At 50.3% G+C, this 22,635-nt stretch overlaps 1 protein-coding gene across 2 annotated transcripts in view; it reads right to left on the bottom strand.

Annotated features, from left to right (window-relative positions):
- nompA (no mechanoreceptor potential A) overlaps positions 1 to 15,725 on the bottom strand; it is a 98,425-nt gene extending 82,700 nt beyond the window's left edge. For both annotated transcript variants that reach the window (XM_077643902.1, XM_077643903.1), the window contains exon 1: positions 15,574 to 15,725. The gene's annotated coding sequence lies outside the window, so the exon portion shown is untranslated. The remainder of the gene's footprint in view (positions 1 to 15,573) is intronic.
- Between the last annotated feature and the right edge of the window lie 6,910 nt (positions 15,726 to 22,635).

The following is a 22,635-nucleotide window of genomic DNA, read 5'->3' as shown; positions in this document are numbered from 1 at the left end:
AGCAGCGATTCACGTTTTTTGAGACCGCTTTAGTACTTAGTATTCAGAGGCAGTTTTTGCCCAATTAGAGCAAAGTGGTGGTTCAACGCTACTTTCAAAACGCCCTTCATGCGAAGTTACAATATCTAAGAAATAGTTCGTTGTCTTTTTTTGCAAGACAATGGAAATAGCTACTAATTAGCTATTTTAATTAATTAGCAATGTCAAGGCAGGCCGATTGCCTCCTCTTGCTGCCGACAGGTGGCTGCTCCTGTGCCATAGCGTCGCCGTAAGACCGTAACACGTCACGCCCTGACGTCACGTACAGAGAGAAAGAAGCGGCATCCAGGGCCCCGTTTCCGGTGCGTGGGACTGCTGGTGTAGGATGATGATGGGAAAGGACGCATGAAAGCGTCACTATTCACGCACGTACAAAAGGTTTCCTGCCTCAAGGTTTCTCCGTAGCCGCGAGCTTGTGCTGCCACCTGTTGCAAGCTATGTGAACGTCGCAACCTCCATATTCTTTTCCAGTAGCCGCTTGGTGGCTTGGTGTCACGACACGCGTTTACAAGAAGAGCAATGCACGGAACACAACGTGACTCGCTGTGTTCCGTACGTAGCCCGCCAGAACACTAGTTCGTACAGAGCAGATTTTGAGGTGTCGCAGCAGGCTGGACTTCGTTTTGCTGGCCTGAGTTCTCTGAACGTAGCTTAAGAATTAACGCAGTGCTACTGTGTGTATAGAGATGGCAGGAGCAGCTGCTCCTGAGCTGCCGTGCCGGAACTGGAAAACTGAACAAGAGGTGGCGCTAAATGCCACAGGGGCTTAATTGTTTACATTCTTTTTAGGCTGCCCCACCATACTTTTTGTTAGCTCTACTTGTTAGTGCTCATGACGTCACCAAAGTTTCTGCAAGTGGCTTGCATCGTACCACAAGCAACACTTTCTCCTCGCTGGTAAATAAAGAACTGAATTGAGCTGAATCCCCTTGACATCAGATCTGCCGGGTAGCGTTTGAGAGCCAGCCCGCCACACTTTCGGTGAAAAGCATCAAGATGCGGCATACAAAGAGACAAAGACCAAACATCTGAAAATAGTAAAGGCATAACGTTTGAAAATAGTAGAGACGTATCTTTCCCATTAAAGGTCGCCGGAGGGAATTAAAGTAGGCGTAATATTACGTTGATAAAGAAGTTTGTGCGCTGTTTAGAAGATGAGAGGACCACATAAAGGAAGCTCATTGGGCACTGAACTCCCTTAGACGTCCTGAAGGTCCACTGGACGTCCTGAAGGTCCGCATAACGTCCATGGGAGTTTTTATGCCCATTGCGAAGGACGAAGCAGACACAACGAAGCGCGTACCGATTTTCTGTACTTTATTTCCTCCTTTATGTTCTCCTGTTGATTTCTAAGCAACGCACAAACTTCTTCACCAGCAAAGAATCATTTCGTTACGCTTGTTCTCGAGAATTAAAAAGCTGGGAGCTACCCTCGGCTTATTTACTGGCACTGCGCGTTTCACTGTGCGCTCATACCACCTTATTACGGTTTGATCGATGTATTAATACGAACGGATGAAATATATAGGTATTTGGGGTTTAACGACCCAAAGTGGCAAGGGCTATGAGAGACGTGCTCCGGCTTAATTTCGACCACCTGGGTACTTTAACATCCACTGACATCGCGTAGCACGCGGCATACTTGCAGCTCTTGAATGTTCAAACGAGCAAGGATATTATAGCTGATTGCATCGCATTCAGGTAAGCAACAAATAGAAAAGAAGTATTCGGGGAAACTTTTCGGAAACAAGCGCGTTGACAAAGTGAATTCTGATTAATTTGAAATTAGACTTACTGCATTCGTGCAATAAATACCAAAACTTGCACAATTATTAGCATTCACTTTTCAGACTGAGTTACAGGCATTTCGGTGAACCAAGTAGCTCAGAGTTCGGCAATTAAGGCGTGCAACGGAAAGAATGACGAAAAAATGAATAAATGCAAAGACCCGGTACTGTATGGAAAAACCACAGGCGCAGCATAATGTTACGTGTTATCAATGCCAATGTGAACAAGCTAGAAGGCTGGGAAAGGTGGGTATTTGGTTACTTTCATCTGGCTTTCTTCATTTATATGCTCTCTAGTGTCGTTTTAGTGTCCCTTTAAAGTCCCTCTAGTGTACAATTGGACACTAACGTTAACACGCATTCAAGTTGTACTGAGGTATTAGTGATGCAAGATTACAAACAGAGTTTCAACCAGCCAGAAAATAATGTAAGAGCGAAAGGAGCTGTAGCGACGCCCGAGGAGAATTTCGGAACTTGCCACGATTGGCTTATCACTTTCGCCTGCAATGTTATTTCGACGGGGACCGGAAGTGCCATTGAAACAAATAAGCAGCATGGCGAATGCTCTTGAAGTCAGAAAAAGCGAAGGGTTTGAAACCTGCGTGAAGCCGTCGTGCGTAGAAGTATGGTTTGGTTTTTTTTTTTGTCACCCGCCGCGGTGGCTCAGTGGTCAGGACGCTCGATTACTGATCCGGAGTTCCCGGGTTCGAACCCGACCGCGGCGGCTGCGTTTTTATGGAGGAAAAACGCTAAGGCACCCGTGTGCTGTGCGATGTCAGTGCACGTTAAAGATCCCCAGGTGGTCGAAATTATTCCGGAGCCCTCCACTACGGCATCTCTCTCTTCCTTTCTTCTTTCACTCCCTCCTTTATCCCTTCCCTTACGGCGCGGTTCAGGTGTCCAACGATAAATGAGGCAGATACTGCGCCATTTCCTTTCCCCAAAAACCAATAATTTTTTTTTGGGGGGGGGGGGGAAGGAAATGGCGCAGTATCTGTCTCACATATCGGCGGACACCTGAACCGCGCCGTAAGGGAAGGGATAAAGGAGGGAGTGAAAGAAGAAAGCGAGAAAGAGGTACCGTAGTGGAGGGTTCCGGAATAATTTCGACCACCTGGGGATCTTTAACGTGCACTGACATCGCACAGCACACGGGCCTCTATCGAAACGCAGCCGCCGCGGTCGGGTTCGAACCCGGGAACTCCGGATCAGTAGCCGAGCGCCCTAACCACTGAGCCACCGCGGCGGGCAGAAGCGCAATCTAATAATAATAATAATTGGTTTTTAGGAAAGTAAATAGCGCAGTATCTGTGTCATATATCGTTGGACACCTGAACCGCTCCGTAAGGGAAGGGATAAAGGAGGGAGTGACAGAAAGGAAGAATAGGTGCCGTAGTGGAGGGCTCCGGAATAATTTCGACCACCTGGGGATCTTTAACGTGCACTGACATCGCACAGCACACGGGCGCCTTAGCGTTTTTCCTCCATAAAAACGCAGCCGCCGCGGTCGGGTTCGAACCCGGGAACTCCGGATCAGTAGTCGAGCGCCCTAACCACTGAGCCACCACGGCGGTGAACCAAACCATCCTTTGCGAAAAAACCGCGCGACCTTCCCGGCACACTTTCAGCAACGCCACTACAGTCGGATACAACTCAAGAGCGAAGCGTTGAACGCCCCTCAAAGGAGGTCCCCCGGCCAATGGCGTTGACCGACTGCCATGACTTCGAGGTTAATTGCATTTCACCGAAGCACGTGCCAGTCACCTGCGATTTCAAGCCAGTGGATTCACTGTGACGACATGACAAGCGGTCGACGCCATTGGCTGGAGGACCTCTTTGAGAGGTGCTCGAAGCTTCGTTCTTGAGTTGTATCCCACTATAGGATAGTTGTGGCCTCTTTATCATATCTTCGCCTTCCACAGCTCGGAGGTTAGAACGGGGGAAGAACTTGGAAACATTCATGCAGAGACTTTTGCGATTTTTTCAGAAACTCAGTCATGTATTTAAGCAGAAAAACCGCGGGTAACGTTCTGAACAGTCATCTTTCACTCAGCGTTGCTTCTTGTTCAAAATTATTTTTACCTTCACTACAATTTAACATTCGGTAGTGAGTTTATTTGTATTTGTTTCTCGCGGTTTGTTATATTTTTTGGTCGGCAGTAGGAATTGAGCAGAGGCTTACCCATATGTGCTGCTGACTTTGAGTTTATTTACTAAGGTTACTAACCCACATTCAAGGGCCGAATCTACAAGACGGTTAGTTTTGAAACCGGCCCGCGGAGAAGCAAGCATGCAGGTTCCAAAGCGAATCGTCTAGTGGATTCGGTCCGAGCAGTTTTACAGTTCACAACGGCAACAGGAATCTTGTTTTTTTCCTGGCCTTATAAATGTTGCTTTTGTGCAGCTCTTACGCTAATATTTATCTGCCCGCCTATTCTGTGATTGAATCATTTCACGTGCTTGTTTAGTGTATGAGTTGCTACAGTGCACAATCAGAGTAAACATGAATGACATCGGTCTCGCGCATGCCCAACAAAATCATTAATATTTCCTGGCTGAAAGGTCACTAGCTTTCCAATGAAAATTACGGTAAAGGATATGGGAACCAAGAGGCATGCCAAGCCCCCAAGATTTTTTCAACCTTCTCGAAAAATAAACGCCACTAGACAACCTCAATTCGAGTAGCTCAGGCCTTAATTACCTTCAGATAAAATTTATTACCAGTGTGCACACGCGAGCAAAAATAAGAAAGCTAACATACCATAAAATAACATAGCATAAGATTGCAGCCGTGCGATTCGAATGACAACAGGCGTGTGGTCGAAGGGGTACAGTTTCTATCTACACGCTTTCTCTAACTCTGCCTTGCCGCTGTTACCGTTCGTCCTGAAGCATTCGGCGCGGCGAAACACAAGGCTAAGGCATTGCGACGCTCTGTGCCGTTACAAGAGCCCAGTGGTCGAGGAATACCTTCACCTTTGAAATCTGGACACCTTCGAAAGGCGATATCATTTTTATGAAGCATTTTCTCCACGCAGAATATGCAATTGATCCAAATTCATCGAGAATCCTCGCATGATGTGCCTTTTCTCCGCTCAAGAGAACGCAAAGCAGAGAAGACCAGCTATGTCCCTGAAACCTGAAAAAAAGAGGTGAAGGGAGATTGCCGCTGTCCTTGTACTGATATGCGCTAAGGACGAGAGGCCGATCGCAGCTTCGAGTGTGGTAAGCCTAACGCGTATAACAGTAAGTAAAAACCGGTTTGCTGCTGCAGTTTTAAATGCGTTAGCATTAGAACCCCGTTAGCACGAAGTGTCTAGCGTCGGCGATGGCGAGTGAAGCCGCGGGAGGAGGAGGCAAAGTGAAGAGGGGGAAAGGGAAAGAGGGAGACGGAAGGAGAGAGATGGAAAAGGAGAAGGCAGGGGGAAATTGCAGAGAGAACGAGTCGGTGGCAGACGACGGTCTTCCTTTCGTCTTTCACTCCCTCCTTTATCCCTTCCCTTACGGCGCGGTTCAGGTGTCCAACGATATATGAGACAGATACTGCGCCATTTCCTTTCCCCAAAAACCCATTATTATTATGGCAGACGACGGATGACGAGAGGGAAACCGCGGTCAGCAAAGTCGTGGAGGGTGGAGGGAGTGGCGAGGAGGTACGGCGTGTCACACGGTGATTGATGGACTGGGTCAGGCCATCGTCAGGGGAGTACACTAATGCTAACGCGTACCCTGCGGCATGAATCACATTGATAGTGACATTGTTTCGGCAGATAGGTGCCGATCCCTAGAAGCATAGAAAATGTCTTGTCTCTAGCTGATACGTGCTACACAGTAAATCTGCCAAGCTGAAAGAATAAACAAGGCTGCAATAATATGAATATTGGTGGATCCTAGCTAGACTAATGTACCATTACCGTGGGAAAGCAGAATGCTTAGCCCCCAGCAATGTTTAGTTTCATGCAACGCTAAGCGCAGTGCGTTCATGTTCAGTCAGTTTCATACAGTACTTAGTCCACGGCAGTAAAGTGCCAAGCAGTTGACTACAGCGAGTTCTTTCGCACTTGCGCCCACTTTTGGGTGCTTTCGCGTTTGAGCACAAAACAAGATGTTACGGCCTTATGTTAACCGCTGCTTCTGTTGTACTTGAGCCCGCGAGAGAAAAGTTTGCACCATATTGCTGTCGCCGACATACTGACCGACGCGTCCGCTGCCCTCTGTTGCGCGTCGTCGCTTGACGCGGACGGTTTTTAGCAGTAACCCCCCCCCCCCCCCACTTTTTTTCGATGGGTGCAGAACTTCATCTTCAGAGCAGTAAAAGTCGTGCAGCAAATTCCGTATCCAGCGGAACCAGGTTTCATGCTACACATCTGTGCAACGACGCGCTTCAAAGACCGCCGCCGGATACAGCTGTCTGACTATGGTCGGATACAACTCAAGTACGAAGCGGCTTTTCCCGGGAAAAAGACGCCCTTCCAGCCAGTGGCGTCGGCCGATTCTCATGGGCCTCCTGGAATGACAATGCAGGAAGCGGACTACCCCATTCCATTTTCCACTCTCTGCATTGTCACGCTATAGAAGGCTCATGAGAATCGGCCGACGCCATTGGCTGGAAGGGGGTCCTCTGACGGAGAAAAGCCGCTTCGTACTTGAGTTGTATCGAACTATAGGGTGTTTTTACGCCATTCTCTCCGGCTCACATTATCGAGGCGGCTCGGAATCCGCTCATAAAGCGCCGGAAGTAAAACCATCCGCTAAAGAAATATGCAGTTTGACCTCTACACCCCTCTATAATCGCATTTTAGGAGGTCGTTTTGAGGGCTTTTTTGAATTTTTGAAATCATGTTTCAATATTCCTTTAACATAAAGGGGAGTGAGAGGGGAGGGAGGAGCTTGAGTTTGCAGGTACAGAAAGGTGGTGAAGTCGGTATCGGTGCATGATTGAAAACGGCGCAGAAGAAGACGGACCAGGAAACAAGAACCACACAGGACGGACACTAATGGTGAATTCCAATCGCAGGCCCGGAGCGGTCTGTTCGCTCTGTGACAGAGCACCTGAATCCGGCGCAGAGCGCGCGACCTGAAATTGCGATTGGAGTACATTTGCTCTGGCCACAGCATATAAGGCGCCGCTATCGCCGCTGAAAAAGAACGTCACGCAAACTTCCGGTAGGATCCGCCGATTTCGGCGGAGCAGTCCCGACTGCTCCACGGAGCAATCTCGGCTCGGCAACAGCTCCCTGTCTACGATTGGAAGAAGCAATCCGTGCCTCAGATCTGCGTCTGGAATACAGTTGCTCCGAAAAGAGCAGGAAACGTTGATCCAGAAGTGCTCCAACTCTGCGATTGGAAGTCACCATAAACCTCAACTTTCTCCGATTCATCGCCTACCTTGCTGGTTACCACCATGTACGACTTTCTTTAGAATGTGTTCGCGGTCAAAATAAAGTACAACAAACTACAGAGAGATTTTAAGTTTTTAAGGTTGACGCGCTTTATCTCTTCAAACATTGTTAACGACTCCTAAACCAGCAAACTCCTCCCGCCCCGCGTCTTTGCAGATACAGCAGAAAGAACAAAGTGTTCCGCTTTGTGTACACACGAAGTCCAGCCCCGCCCACCAGTTGTCTACGTCAGTGTTGCCAGCCGCAGCTCATTCGAGAGAGCGCTATTAAGCCGCAGTTAATTCTGCCGGGGAGACAAAAGCTCTACAGTGGCTCTCATACGCATACACGAACAGGCAAGGGGCGAGTAGGAAGACGCATCGCGATGGCTATCAGCTCAAAGCGGGAGCGGCCATATTTAGACCCCGAAACGCCCGCCAACGCCACCGCCAGACTTTCACTGTCCAAAAAACTGTGACCTCTCGTTGCGTGCGCGCCCAGTTCGGGGCGACGCACACGGCTGGAGCTCCTCTGCATAAGAATGGAGCGTCCGAGTAGCAGGGTACCGCGTGACAACGGTGCAGGAGCCTTTTCAATTTCGTGACGCGTTGCTCCCCCCCTCCCCCTCCCCCCCCCTTCCTTTTTCTTTCTCGTTTCTGTTTCACTGCCTTGTCTTCCCTGCTAGCCGTTTCTAGTTCCGGTCGCGGAACGTTCTCCCACGCTGCTGCTTGCTGCGCAAACCGCTACTGCATCCCCCCCATAACCCTCTCCATCTTCCCTCGCCACACTTTGTTCACTCCTTCCTCGGCGTCAGTCATACGCGCGGCGTTTCGTTTCCACATGAAAACGACAGCGCCGGTTGTCCGGTTGTCAGCCGGGGCGAAGCCCTGTCCGCTGCCGCTGCTGCACCCCAGGTGGCGGTGCTGCGCAAGTCATGCGGCGCGCGGTCATATCGTGGCGCATGTAATGCTACTCTGCGGCGGTGATGACGGGACAGATGAATGCCCGCGATGTATGCGTTCGACCCCTCAAACCACTGCTTAAAATTTTCAGGTTCACTGCTTTGAGCTTGAGCTATTGTGCCGAGGCAGGGACCTTTTGTAGGGGGGGGGGGGGGGTCATTCTCTACTTTGCATTCACAGATCCCTGAAAATCCTTGTTCCACTCCTGGCGCAGTGGTGCGAAGCCTAAGCGATGCGCCAGTGCCATGCGATGACAGGTGCTGCCACCGGTGTGGCTTGTACGACCCAGGTGGCTCTTTGCGAGCAATCCCGGGCAAGCTGTGTAGACGCCGTACCTCTTTCTCCCTTTCTTCTTTCACTTCCTCCTTCTTCCCTTTACCTTACGGCGCGGTTCGGGTGTCCGCCGAGATGTGAGGCAGCGCGCTCGCTCTCCCTGACTGCTTTCGCGTCTTGAGGAGCTTCCCCCCACAGCTGCTTTTTACAGCTCGACAGCCAGTTCAGATTATTTTTGGTCTTTTATTCGCCGCAGCGTCCAGTCGCATCTGTCTTGAGTGCTATTGGCAGCACCCTCAGCGGCCTTTTCTGCTTATTGCTGTGTAACGCAGCGTGGCGGTCGCCCACTTTTCACCGGCCTTAGCGACGCGTTCGGCCACCTTCTCACATTTTTGTGCAGCTGTATAAAACTGTCATTGGCGACAGAGGCATACACGGCAGTTTCTTCACGCAACGCTGCATTCCGCGGCCACGGCGGCAGGGCCACCTGCCACAGTTGGCAACGTGGACAGAGAGAAATACCCCTCTCCACTTGAAGAGGAGAGGCTGGAAGGTGGCTGACATGAGCAGAACCCAGAGGGTGGCTACCGCGGACAGAGGAGGAGGTTCTGACGCGAGTGGAGTAACGCGCAACCTGAGGGTTGTAGCCACGGGAACAACCGGGCCGGTGGCTATACGATGGAAGGTGGAAGGCCAGTCAGCCACAGCCAATCAGCTTTCGCTGGTTAATCCGCCAAGACGGGAACCTTAGCTCTACAAGGAATGAAAAGGCATAATGCTAACGCATTGTCATCGCATACGATGATAATTAAGCATTCCTGTATTCACACGTTCACACTCTGCCCTCATCATCATCATCATCATCATCATCAGCCTGACTACACCCACTGCAGGGCAAACCCAATTAACCCTGTCCTTTGTCAGCTGCGGTTCACTCTGTATCACATGTAATAACCCGGGAAATATGCATTATTTAACAGAAGCTGCAACCCAAGATGCACAACTTAACAAACCTCCTTAAACGGGCTACAGGTTAAATGAAAAATATTTCGCGGTATGAAGGGTAAAAAAAGTCTTATTACTTTATTTAGATAGAGGCAAAATGCAAGACATTTGTAAAAGGAGAAAAAGTAATATTTGTAATTTGCTAAGATGGAAAATATTTGCACCTGAAGCGCATGAATGGCACTAGAATTGAACCACGTTAAAAAGAATTTGAAGGGGCCCGGCGATTACTTCGTTATAGCTGTAGGTTCGTTATAGTCCATGCTGACCGAGTTTCCAAGGGAAATCATCCTTCCTTCGCTATATCCAATATTTCGTTATAACGAGGTTCGACTGTATAAGCTTCGACACAATCTTCGCTCGCTGTCCTTATTCCATACACTGTATATATAAAAAATTGGAAACTGTTTTCTTTTCCTGTTATTTGCAAGATTTCCGCTACACAGGACGGCTTGGATGCACTTACGCGTCGTGTTTTATTTGATTTTTTTTTGCTTCCAAATAGGTATTACTTACTTTCCTCGTGCTCTTTTCACTGTTTAACCGTTATTATTTTGTACCTCTTCTTTGGCGCTAGCCTGGTGCAACCAATGAGGAAACGGCTTATATTCGTGAGAGGAATATGTTCGTGCCATCCTCATCTAGAGCACATGATGTACGAGCTGTTTTGCGCATGCCATTATTTCGGATACAAGGCAAAGCAGGCAGGCTCGTGCAATCTACGAGTCATGGGCTGAATGCACAAAAGTCCACTTTCCCAAAAGCGGTCTACATCAATCAGACTGTCTGCAGTACCTATGAGTGCGCCAGTGAACAAGAGCCCCGTCTCAAAAAGTACAGAGAAAAAAAATCGGGGGGCCACTTAAGCTCCACCTTTAAAGGCATATGACACGTCATCGGTTCCTCTTACCCAGGCAGACACGGGCACAGATTCCTCTTTTAGAATCACAATCATTATGACAAAGACCTCACGATACACACATAAAGCTCCGCCTTAACCCAGCCGTACGAACGTGCTTGCGTGGCCTATAGGTAGACCGTCTGACCCGCAAACCAACATACTTCCATGTCCTTATGACGCTTGAGTCATGTTGCGAGCTTCCACTCACCCATTTTCTAATGTTTAATAACTTTTCAAATCCGCCAGTCCACGTGCGACGTAGCCACCTTTTCGACCAATGCGAATTTTTGGTTACGTCAACGACAACACCGGCTTTCCTGCATAACGGGACCATTACGCTATCGCGTAATAATCCCTCTGCCTGTTCCCTGTCACTGACGCGAATTCGTGCCTAAATTTGATCAAACCAAAGACAGCCTGCCATGCCAGATCTTGATATTTATTCGACTTTTTAGCACTTTGAAAGCTTTCTCCCTGTCACACTCTCTGGAGCCTCTTCGATATCTGTCGTTCCCTCGTTTAATTTGAGCTGAAAGTCTTTAGATTACGAGACAATAACCTGTTTCAGGTTTCTTCCGCCTAGCGCAAAGCAGCAAATATCGTTTAGGGCCTCCAACCTTTGCCAGCAGCATTTAATCAGCAAGCATCCAGCCGTTCACTTGAATAGAAACCTGAGACCACCAAGAATTGTCCCTTAATTTCTTGAGCCCCTCGATATATGCTCAGTGTCCTGGGCGTATATGTACATATATCTGGGCATATATGTACAGAGATACATGTCCATGTGTTTCTTACTTCATAAAGTTTCTCACCCTCGCCATTTCAATTTACGCTTATTCAAAAGTCTGTAACAGTGGCCATCCCCAACGCCATCGTGATCAGCAGCCGACCAGCTACGTCCATAACAATAGTTCCGGTACCGCAGCGGTGGCCTAGTGGTTTGAGCATTCGCCTCGCATGCAGGAGGTGCGGGGTTCGATCCCCAGTGCCGCCGGGCACCCGCCGGTAATACAATGGTATACGAGCTTTCCCCTGCCTGGTGCTCTACTTCATTAGGGTGAAATGCTTGGGAAATGGGTCTTTGACCCCATGTTGTGCAATGAAACTACCTTGTGCCATGGCGCCCTTTGGTCAAAGCTGCCCTTGCGCCATAAAAACTCATCGTCATCATTATCATACAATAGTTCCGCATACAGTAAAACTCCGCTTACAGTACAGAAAAGCACCTGTAACAGTTAAACTCTAATGCTTTGAATGGTAAAAAAAAAAAGAACCTCCCATCCAGAGAACCGTGAGGCCAGACAGTTCCGTTGCAGTAAACGTAGGGGGCGTGCGTGTCTAGTTCCGGTAGTGAAGTCAGATAACGTTCGGCTGGAATCCCGTACCGAAGGACTACTAACTGGTGCAAAACGAGGCTGGAAAGAGGAACCACAGAGAACAGCTAGGCTGTTCTCTAGCTAGAGAAAGAGGAAGCTTCCGTCCGTCCTCCTCTCCCTCCCTCCGGATAGAAAGGGAGAGACAACCACGCCCGCAGGCATGCACAAAGTGGAAACCGCGCAAGGCTGACGCGTGGGGTCATTTGAATAAGAGCTCGCGACCGACCGCTCTCTCTTTCGCGCTGTTTTGATAGCGCCTGATTATGGAAGGACGCGAGTGACCCATATTGCGTTTCCTCTCTACAGCGCGGCGTACGCGACGGGCAACCAACGCTTGGGCGACAAGTAAAGACGAAAAACGCAAAACGAAACGCCACCCTCTCGCTCTCCGGCCGTCCCGCTGGGATACGCCGACCAGGGACCCCCTCACCGTTCCGAGTGACGGTTGGCAACACTGCTCTGGCATACAGCACAGGGTCTGCCTACTAGGTGTGCGACCTGGTCGAAAGAAAAAAGGCGGCAAATATAAGGAAGGTCCTGTCCTCGCGCTTGTTTCTAAAGCATCCGCACGAAAGGAACGTGCTCGCACGCACAATAGCGATTCCTTTTGAACTGTGGCAAAAAGCAAACGTCCGGTGCCGAAAGGGTTAGCGCTCAAAGGGTAGACCACCGCTTGACCGTTGTGCCAAGACGATGACCTTGAGAAGAGTCGAGGCGCGAGCCATGGACGTCCCGCTAATTGGAACGTGGGTAGATATACGTGACTCGGGCAACGTGCTACATAGTTCAGAGATTGGACGAGCATTCCCTGGTTTGGACTCTGTGGAGTTTGGGGTCCGGACGGTGGGAAGCCTTGCACGTTGGTATTTAGCCTTCGGACGGTCCTCTTCCGGGCGTTCCCGTAGAGTAGCTACTTTATTTTTTTTTTCTGGGGGAAGTGGGGGGGGGGGGGGGGCATGTTAGGTAACGGAAAGCGGATGTCTGCTATAAATATGGCTGCTCCCGAACAAAGGAAAAGTGCCTCTGAATGAGGAGATGTTCATCAACTTTATTTCTTTTTCAAGCTCATGCTTCCTTGTTCAGTCGTAAGTGAATGTCTCATAACTACAAAGATTCTGTTGAAATCATTTTTTCGAAGCATGCTCAGTGGAGGTTTTCCCTCTTCTCCGTAGCCACATAATGTAACCGTCTCGGATTAATAGACTTGAAGAAAAAGTCTGTACTCTTTCTAGAAAAGTCTTCCTTGTCTTTGTCCTTTTGTTTTTTGGCTACAGAATTTCGCCACACTGTACCATGCATCTTGAGAGTATAATGAACAAATAATCAATTGCATATGCACAACATGTAAAGACGTATTACCCTCAGAAATTCGCAATGCATTTGTGCAACTAGGTTTCTCAAATCCATCTCAAACACTCTCTACGCATTCTGTTAAAAACTGTGACTCAGCTTAGTGCAAACTACCACACAAATCCATAAGAAGTCAGATGTCGCGATCACATTTCCAAACCTCGAAACGATGAGTTGACACGCAGTAATTTGAAATCGCCACCTGGTGGCTTAAGTTCCCTCCAAACAATATTTTAAAAGGAATAACGGACCCGGCCTCAGCTCCCAGCTACGCTTCCTCACAATTCACGTAGCGTATACTGCTGTAAACCAACATAAGGAACACCATTTAACATTTGATTGTCTCCAAGTTGCGCGAAAACAGTAGGAGAGCTTCCCATTACCACCCTCCATTTCCTGGTCCCAGTTTATTAGACTTAAGGACGCATCATCATCATCAGCCTGACTGCACCCACTGCAGGGCAAAGGCCTCTCCCATGTCTCTGAAATTAACCCTGTCCTTTGCCAGCTGCTCCCACCCTATTCCTGCGAACTTCCCTAATCTCATCCACCCACCTAACCTTCTGCCGCTCCCTGCTACGCTTGCCTTCTCTTGGAATCCACTCCGTTACCCTTATGGTCCAACGGTTACCTGGCCTTCGCAGTACATGCCCTGCCCAAGCCCATTTCTTCCTCTTGATTTCGACTAGGATCTCATTAACCTGCGTTTGTTCCCTGACCTACTCTGCCCGCTTCCGGTCTCTTAACGTTACACCTATCATTTTTTTTATATTTTCATAGCTCACTGCGTTGTCCTTAACTTGAACTGAACCCTTTTCGTTAGCCTCGACGTTTCTGCCCCGTAGGTGAGTACCGGTAAGATACAGCTGTTTTTTTTTAATTTCATTTTAATTGGTTTTGGGGGGAAAGGAAATGACGCAGTATCTGTCTCATATATCGTTGGACACCTGAACCGCGCCGTAAGGGAAGGGATAAAGGCGGGGGTGAAAGAAGAAAGGAAGAGAGAGGTGCCGTAGTGGAGGGTTCCGGAATAATTTCGACCACCTGGGGATCTTTAACGTGCACTGACATCGCACAGCACACGGGCGCCTTAGCGTTTTTCCTCCATAAAGACGCAGCCGGCGCGGTCGGGTTCGAACCCGGGAACTCCGGATCAGTAGCCGAGCGCCCTAACCACTGAGCCACCGCGGCGGGGCCTACAGCTGTACGCAAAACTGTTGTACGCATAAAGCTAAACAAAAGTTACAGAAACGGTGCCCAGAGGGCGCCAAGTGTCAACCGAGAAAAACTGTGTTTTGTGAACGCACCCGCAGCATTATGCCATTCCTCGCATTTCGTCTTACTGAACTTCCCCAAAAGTTCGCCGCTAACGCCTTCCATATATTCGGCATCGCTGTCTTTAGCGCGAGCTCTAAAAACGAGCTGGGCGCCTCCTCCTCTTACGACGAGCGACTTCAATGCGCAGTCGGGAACAGCGGCGGACGTCCCGCCATTCGCCACTCAACAAAGCGCTGCCCTGCAGGGGGATTCCGACGAACGGTATCGACACGCAAGCGCGCTCCATAACAGATCACGTCCAGGGTCGCGCCGCGCGGACGCTCAGGCAAGCCACGAGCTATGGCGCCTCTCGCGACAGACAGGATGACGTTCTTTATTTTCGAGTCCCGTCCTCGCAGAGTCACGGTATGCCGGCCGGTGTTCGGTTTTGTGAACACGCGTGGCCTACTTTCAAACGCTGGTGCCGCCCGGCCGACTCTCGCATTCCACACTGTGCTGTGTGTGGGTGGGCATTCGTGGTTTCGAGCGAGCGCATCAAGCTGGCACGCTGCACCCAAAAGGGCATCGTCATAGAACGAGACGACGAATCAAATCTTGCGCCCCGCACTGCAAATGGAAGCGTCGCTTTATGGCATATTCCAACCGGCAATCCGAATCACGTTTTATTGCTACGCTAACCGAAAAGCGTGGTTCAGTGGATGATTTGGATTCAAATCCGATTTCTTTTGGCCTGGACGAGTTTTATGCTCCTTCGCGGATTCAGTGCTCTGCTCTAGATTACAGACTGTAATGCGCAATTAGTACACTTACAAGATGAAGGGTTACCTGCTGTGTGCTGCAGACGATTCAAGAGGCCAATTATGTTGCAGTCAAGCGTATTCAAGCGCAGAGCTTTTCGTAAAATGGAGTCTTTATCCGTAGGCGACGGCTTGTCAATTCTGCTTAGGTGCACCATGTGAACGTGCCGTTTGAAACACTTTACAACAAATCCTTAATAAAAAACGGACTGTTCGGAAATGCTTATTGATAGTAAACTAATATATCTTTCTGACCAGATAGAAACCTTAACTCATTACCACTTTCGGCTGACGGTACTGGTTGGTGTTCAGAAACAACTGTATCCATGGTTCTGCAACGACACTCCACTAGTAGCTATCATTCATCCAGCACACACAGTAACAACTGCTCTCCAGTTTCGGACTTAAAATAACCGCTACGTACCTCAGCGACTGAGACGAACTCCACGAAGAATGATGTGCCAAAAGGCAGACTCCGCCTCGGGCGCCCAGAAGCGCTTGGTCCCTCGTGGTTCAGAATCCCGCCTTCGCGCAGAAGCACCTCATGGCATCACTTCACTACGGTTCATAATAAGTGGAGCGCATGCGCCGGCCGCATCATTTACCCCTCTGACAGCGGGAAGCGCTCTCTCCCCCGCCACCTGGACGTGACGTCAGGCGGACGTCACATCCGGATGGGCGATTCTGTCCAGCGGCGGCCGACGCATCGTCCCGCTCGTGTCTGCCGGATCCGCCTCCGTTCTCTGACCGATATATACAATTGTGCCGCGTCGCTGCAACGTGATGACGCGCGCATACCGAAAGCGGCACAATGAAAGAGTACAGAGAATTCGTATGAAAGAAGAGTTGTCAGGAAGCCCGGCGCATATGTGGCCAGTTAATGGTGGTGTCAATGGTAGCCGGCGACAACCAACCCATAGAGACAGTGCCGTGGTCAATGGCGTCTCTTCTCGCCTCGCGTAGAGGAAGCAGACACCTTTGAAAGCAGTGCTGCGAATTGTGATCGTGTGCAGACATGTGTTCTCGTCCCGACTCACAGCACCTTATCGCTCACAGCTCAGTGCGGGTGCTGGTGTACTGCGCGAAACTTAATGGTATTTTTTTCCCGTTGCCTTTTTACTGTACACGGACGTAGTCTTCTGAATGCAGCCCCCACAGCGAGGCCAAGCGGGGAGTGAGGACGCAGTCGAACATTAATGATCGTTCGTGATCTTAATGTAGCAATACAAAAGACCAAGGTCCGCACAGACGTCGGTTTTCTATCGCCCAAAATGCACCTAACGCTTCGGTTCACAGAGCAGTGGTCAGTGGTGATAGGACACTGAGCAGTACAACGACTTCGGAAGCAACGTTAACCGAAACTCTCTCAACGAACGTACGGATATCTGGCACCTGTTGCGCATGCGCAGAAAAGACGGCCTCAGCTCCAGGAGCGGGTGGCCGCAGAACTGGGCTCTGAGTACCTGACAAAAAAAAAAAGCCCTGGTTAAATGCGACAAGGCTTCGCTTTCTTTGCACCTTGTACATTTGATACGCGACGGCGACAGAATGGGCGTGCATAGACAGCTCGATCGATTGGCTTCTTCTCAGTCTAGACTTTTTCCCTAGGGCTTTAGAGAGCGCACGTCGGAGTCCGCAGTAAGGCCAATGATGTTTTCCGAGATAACAATAATAATAATTGGTTTTTGGGGAAAGGAAATGGCGCAGTATCTGTCCCGTATACCGTTGGACACCTGAACCGCGCCGTAAGGGAAGGGATAAAGGAGGGAGTGAAAGAAGAAAGGAAGGAAGAGGTGCTGTAGTGGAGGGCTCCGGAATAATTTCGACCACCTGGGGATCTTTAGCGTGCACTGACATCGCACAGCACACGGGCGCCTTAGCGTTTTGCCTCCATAAAAACGCAGCCGCCGCGATCGGGTTCGAACCCGAAAACTCCGGATCAGTAGTCGAGCGCCCTATCCACTGAGCCACCGCGGCGGGCATTTTCCGAGATCCTCGAGAGCAGCTCTCGCACAAATCACGCCGGGATAAAAGCGAATGTGAAGACCCCACTTGATGACCCGGTAGACAGTTGGAAAACGTGAATTAATATCTGGCTGGCAACCAGATGCCATCCGCCGCATGGCATCCAGCATACGCCAGTCTTATGACGACTTAGACTTGTTCGTAACGAAATGCGTTGCCTGTGGGCGCTTTAAGATGAGCACGTTTTTAATGTAGCGTGATACACATTCGTCTAAGCTCTCTGGCACGTGGTCTACAATGCTTCTGGATTCGAAGAGTACAACGTTTATCTTGCTGCTACGTTCAAGTACCTGATTTTTGGCAACGGCGTTCAGATGGGCCTTTAGGTAGGCCTGGGCTTTCTCGAATAGTTTGGAATAGAAATACTGATTCGACATAATGGCAACGTTGCAGCTTCTAGACTCGCATACCTGATCGGAAAGAGTGCTGAGGACCCCAGTGCAGCTGACATAGACCAAGTTGACTCATTGCTCGAAGTCCGCGTAGCGCTCGTAGTATTCGTAACTTCCGACGTGAGCAAGATGAGTATGTACTTACATTGACACAAGTTCAGAGCCCTATCCTGACAGAGTCGAAAAGTGTCCCGCAGACCAGCAGTTCTCTTGATGGAGACTGGTGTTGACGACAGTGAAGCGCCCATAGAAATGTCACCGACGCCACGCCCCGATTTCGTCTGGGAATCCTTCCATATTAAGCTGGTCCGGAGTGATAATGGTTTCATTGATTCCCGGGACCTTGGTCGTCTCATGTACTCTCGGCGCAAGTGAAATGTGAACAGCGGAGCGCGTGGCCAGAGGTCCAGTTCACGCCGTCTACCTGTCGCCGTCAGAGACAGGCGTGCTCATGCGGTTTGCGATAGTTCTGCTCTGTTTTCTTTGAGGTTTGTTTTCTCACTTTGCCACTGGAGCGCGCCGCATATTCATGCTTTCCACCCTTCGCCAGTTGCGCACCGCGGCTTCGCTGGTGGCAAAGGCTGTGGCCCCCGTGGGTGAAGCGAGCGCTCTTAGCTCTCTGGCCTGTAAGTGTTTCTATTTCGCTTCGTCAGCATTCTGTTATCAGCGTCTGGTTGCGAAGCGAAAAGTGATAAATACTGATTCGGTTGCGGTCGCTGTCCAATAACTTTGCCGTTGCTGAATCACTTGTTTCTGGCATTGCGTAGAACTTTATCGCCGCACAGCCACCAAAATGTGGCGCTCCAGTGGCAAAGCTAGAAAACGAGCGTCGAAGAAAACAGAAGCAAATATATAGCAAACCAGAGTCGCAAGCTTATCTCTCATGAAAACAGGCAGACGCCGTAAAACCAACCTTCGACCACGCGCTCCTTTGTTCGCATTTCATTTAACGCCGGCAGCACTCCTTCGGCTAAGCCAGAACACGCAGAGGTTCATATCGGGGAGATGTCATAATGATGGCAGCGGTCATCGTTTCGACGAAACAGTATATCCTCTCTACACGGAGCGCCGACAGGTTACGCACCGCCTCTCCTTCGGGTCATGTGCAATAACGCCAATCGTGGTTCAGAGGTCATTGCGAAGAACAAGCCCACCACAAACACCTTTGTCGTGCGACAAAACCCACGACACGAGGCTCTGTCGCACGACACAACGCACGACAAGATCGCTTGTCGCACGACACAGAGTTGCGTCGCACGGCTGAAATACGACAGAAAATTCTGTCTCGTTTTGATCGTGAGTGGAGTTCGTGAAGCAGCGGTAACTTAGCGAGAAGTCTACGAGTCGCGGCAGAACACACAGACGAGCTTAGGCTTTCGGCACTGGTGAATCCGGATGTTCTGGTTGTGCAGAGCTTCGCCGCGATCGAGTTCAGGGAGAAGCGTAGCAGTTGCAGACCAACGCCATGGAAGCGGCCAGAAATTCCGGTCAGCTTTTCTGTGGGTACGAGTGGCGAGGAGGTTACGATACCTCACTGAAAGGGTCCTTCTTGGGTACTTCAGCAGCCCCTGCGTTTGGTAACTGTTTACGTGCGACATGGGGACGGGACAGGAAATCTAGCGAATAGCTGTGGCCCATATAGGGGATCACACTGACACAGAAAAAGTGGGACAACTGACTTCTTTTCGTGCTTATATATGCTACGAAAAACAACAGGGATTTTCTTTAATGATGAGGTTCTACACCAGCTCGACGGTGAAGAATTTTAGGGCAATACCAGACACTAGTGATGCTTCGTGTACAGGTACGATGATTAATCGAAAGGAAACCTCAATTCGCACCCAAAATTTGTGAAAAAGAACGAAAACTATGCTACCTGGTTATATGGTAGTAGGAGACTAAATTCTGATGCACTGTAGTGAAAATGCACAGCCTGAAGTTTGATGAAATAGTATTCAACGAAGTTAGAGTTCATTGCTTGCGTCAGGCCAAAACTGCTCACTTGAGAGACTACTTCGAGGACCGGAACTGTTTGTTGATTGTCTTCTAAAATAGCGATTCTCAATCCCAGGACTCTATCCCATGTCCACTGTGCACTGTAACTATGTTTCTTGTCATCACTACAACCGGATTGGACGAATGAAGAGACGAACCAAGAGACAAACTCGAGTCGCTTGAGGCTGCATTTCTGAAACAGGAATTCCTTCCGTAGGCTAGACTCAGACGACGTCAGCCTTGTTATTAACCCTTTATAAGGTGCAAGCTCAGTGCCTGTATTACGTGGGTACAAATAGCAAAAAATCACTCACAATCACAATCGAAATTGAATGACATCACAGTCAAGCCGTTTCGACCAATGGTTTTTTTTTTAGAATAAGGGGATACACGCCTGCGCCAATCACTTCGTAAGAAGACCTCAAGTGCGGTACGTTTGTGTATTTTAAGTATCTTGCACGTTTAAGGCATAAGGTGTGCATTATAGCTGAAAATTGCTTCAGGAAGTATTACTGGGCAATTGGCTGACTGAAAAGGCTATGACCGAACCAATTCAATGATTTTTTTCCTCGCTGAATTGAGCCACGTTGAACTGCACAGCTGCGCGCATGAAAGCACACAGAACACCAAGAAGACCTGGCAATGGATGGAAACATTTTTATTGCGAAGCAATACTACTTTAGGTCGCACTTCAGCCCGTTCCGTGGCGAGGAGGTGGTAGGCACCATTGACCTTTAGCGTGACCTCGCTGCGTGACGTCACACCACGTGACCTAGAGTGACGTCACACCAGCTGTGTAAAAACGGGGCCCCATCTCACGCCGTCGCGAGGCGAGGCGGTAGCCACCAACGCCGGCCTAACTCCCGCTCCTCTCACCAGGGGCGCTACGGTCGGCGTGACGTCACACCAGCTGTGTAAAAACGGGGCCCCATCTCACGCCGTCGCGAGGCGGTAGCCACCAACGCCGGCCTAACTCCCGCTCCTCTCACCAGGGGCGCTACGGTCAGAGTGACGTCACACCAGCTGTATAAAACAGCTCCGCTCCTCTCGCCAAGGCAGTGAGGCAGGTGAGGGAAATGTTTGCCGGCATACACCGATTCGACGGATGACTTCCTCTTAGATGATTCACTGTAAGCCGTAACACTAGCATAACCCAAGACTACCACCAGCCATACTACCAGCTGATCCGAGAATAACACACTATTGCTTCGCAATCACCAGGCTTAACCAAGCTAAGCCACGGCCGTTTTTTCTATATATACAGTGTGTTTCACCCAAGATTTTATACACTTTTTAAAAATAGACTTCTTGAGCTAATTAAAAGAGCGCTTTTTTCGGCATAGCATTGTCAGCTGTGTAGTAAATCAGTGTGCAGCTAAGATGTGCTTGCTAGCGGGCCGCTTAACGAATATTGAATAGTCAACTTTTCAGCTATTACCGTTAGGCTCCATGATTATTGAGAGGTGTCACGGTAGCCCACCATAGGTAATACCATATCAGTTTTTAAGAATTTCGAAAACACGGTTACCCTCGGTACTGTGGCCCAACAAACTTTGGTTATTTCGACGAGGTACGTGTACTGGAGAGGCTGCTTGCCTAGAAGCTTCTCGAAAGCGGCCGCGTTTCGATGGAAGCGAAACGCAAAAGACGCCCGTGTGCTGTGCGATGTCAGTGCACACTAAAGATGCCCAGGTGTTCGAAATTATTCCGGAGTCCTCCACTACGGCACCTCTTTTAGATCGAAAAGCTCTACCCCTCCCATACCGATCCTGAAGGTCATCTGGTTCTTGGATTTGACCTCTAACGGGAGGCGCGCCGCATGTGCAAAATCACGCGTGGCACGTGCATCGATTTTCATCGACGCCATAGCTTCGCGCTGGGCAGTCCCGTCCGCCGCTGCACTGGCTGCTGCTCGGCCGCTCCTCCTCGCCAGCTGTGCCACGTGATGTGTCACGTGTGTGAAGGGCCGCATACGGGAGGCCCCGGCATTGTTGAAAAGAACTAACCAGCGACCAGTGCCCAAGACATTTTCCCTGCCTTCAAATTTATCGACCCAGACATGTCGGCGAAGACGGTGGTGGGGAATGCGGCGGGCGATGCAGAAGACAGATGTGCACAGACAGCCAGGCGGCTAAAGAGGAGAGGCTGCGCACGGTGCCCTAGGCAACCGCAGTCTTCCCTGCGGTTTGCGCCGTGCTGCCCCCCCCCCCCCCCCCCCCCCTCACCGGCGCGCGAAGACGGGTTCGTTTGAGCGTTTGTGTGTACAGGCCGACAGGCGACCTTACTAGCAGCGGACACGACGGGCTGCGTAATGGCTCGAGGTGGCGGAGGAGGTCGGCGGCTGGCACCATACGGCCTGACTGTAGAGAAGCGTCGCCCTCTGAGGGACACCTGATCCTCTTCGACCCATCCCCAACCAGGCCATCGGCCTTCCCGTCGTAACGGCCGCGGATTCCTAGAAGTTTGGCGGGTGCCTTTGGTCGGCTGTGTGAGCAGCGACGACGAAAAACCGTTGGGCGAAGATTACCCAGAGAGAGAGAGAAAGAGAAAGGGAATCTCCGGAGAGACGCGGCGGGGGCAACGGAGACAAAGAGAAGTCGAGCAGAGACGGGCGAGGCGAACGGACGCAAGATATCGCGCTGGTCTATAGTCAGCGAAACCAGACCTCAGCGTCCGCAGCAAAATGACCGCCAGCCGAAACGCCCAAGAGTCATGTGGCCTCGACCCGTCACAGCACCGCCAGCCGAAACGCCCAAGAGTCCTGTGGCCTCGACCCATCACAGCACCGCCAGCCGAAACGTCCAAGAGCCCTGTGGCCTCGACCCGTCACAGCACTGCCAGCCGAGAGATGCCGGGAAGAGAGGCAGACCCCGGGAGAGCCGAAGCAGCCGCGGCCCGCCGACGCGAGACGATTGGAGTGGAGCCCCGATCTGCCGGACCTACAACCAGAGGCTCCTGAAAGCCAGCGGTGAGCGGACCACCAGTTTCGCCTTCAGGCACAGAAGAATAAATATTGTTTTGCCGGTTTACCGCCTTGTTGGCTCATTTCTCCTCGCTTCAGCAGGACCAGTTGA

This window comes from Amblyomma americanum, chromosome 11, assembly GCF_052857255.1.
Source record: "Amblyomma americanum isolate KBUSLIRL-KWMA chromosome 11, ASM5285725v1, whole genome shotgun sequence".
Classification (NCBI taxonomy): Eukaryota; Metazoa; Arthropoda; class Arachnida; order Ixodida; family Ixodidae; genus Amblyomma; species Amblyomma americanum.
Note: the sequence above shows the minus strand (reverse complement) of the source record. Positions and strands in the feature narration are given on the sequence as shown.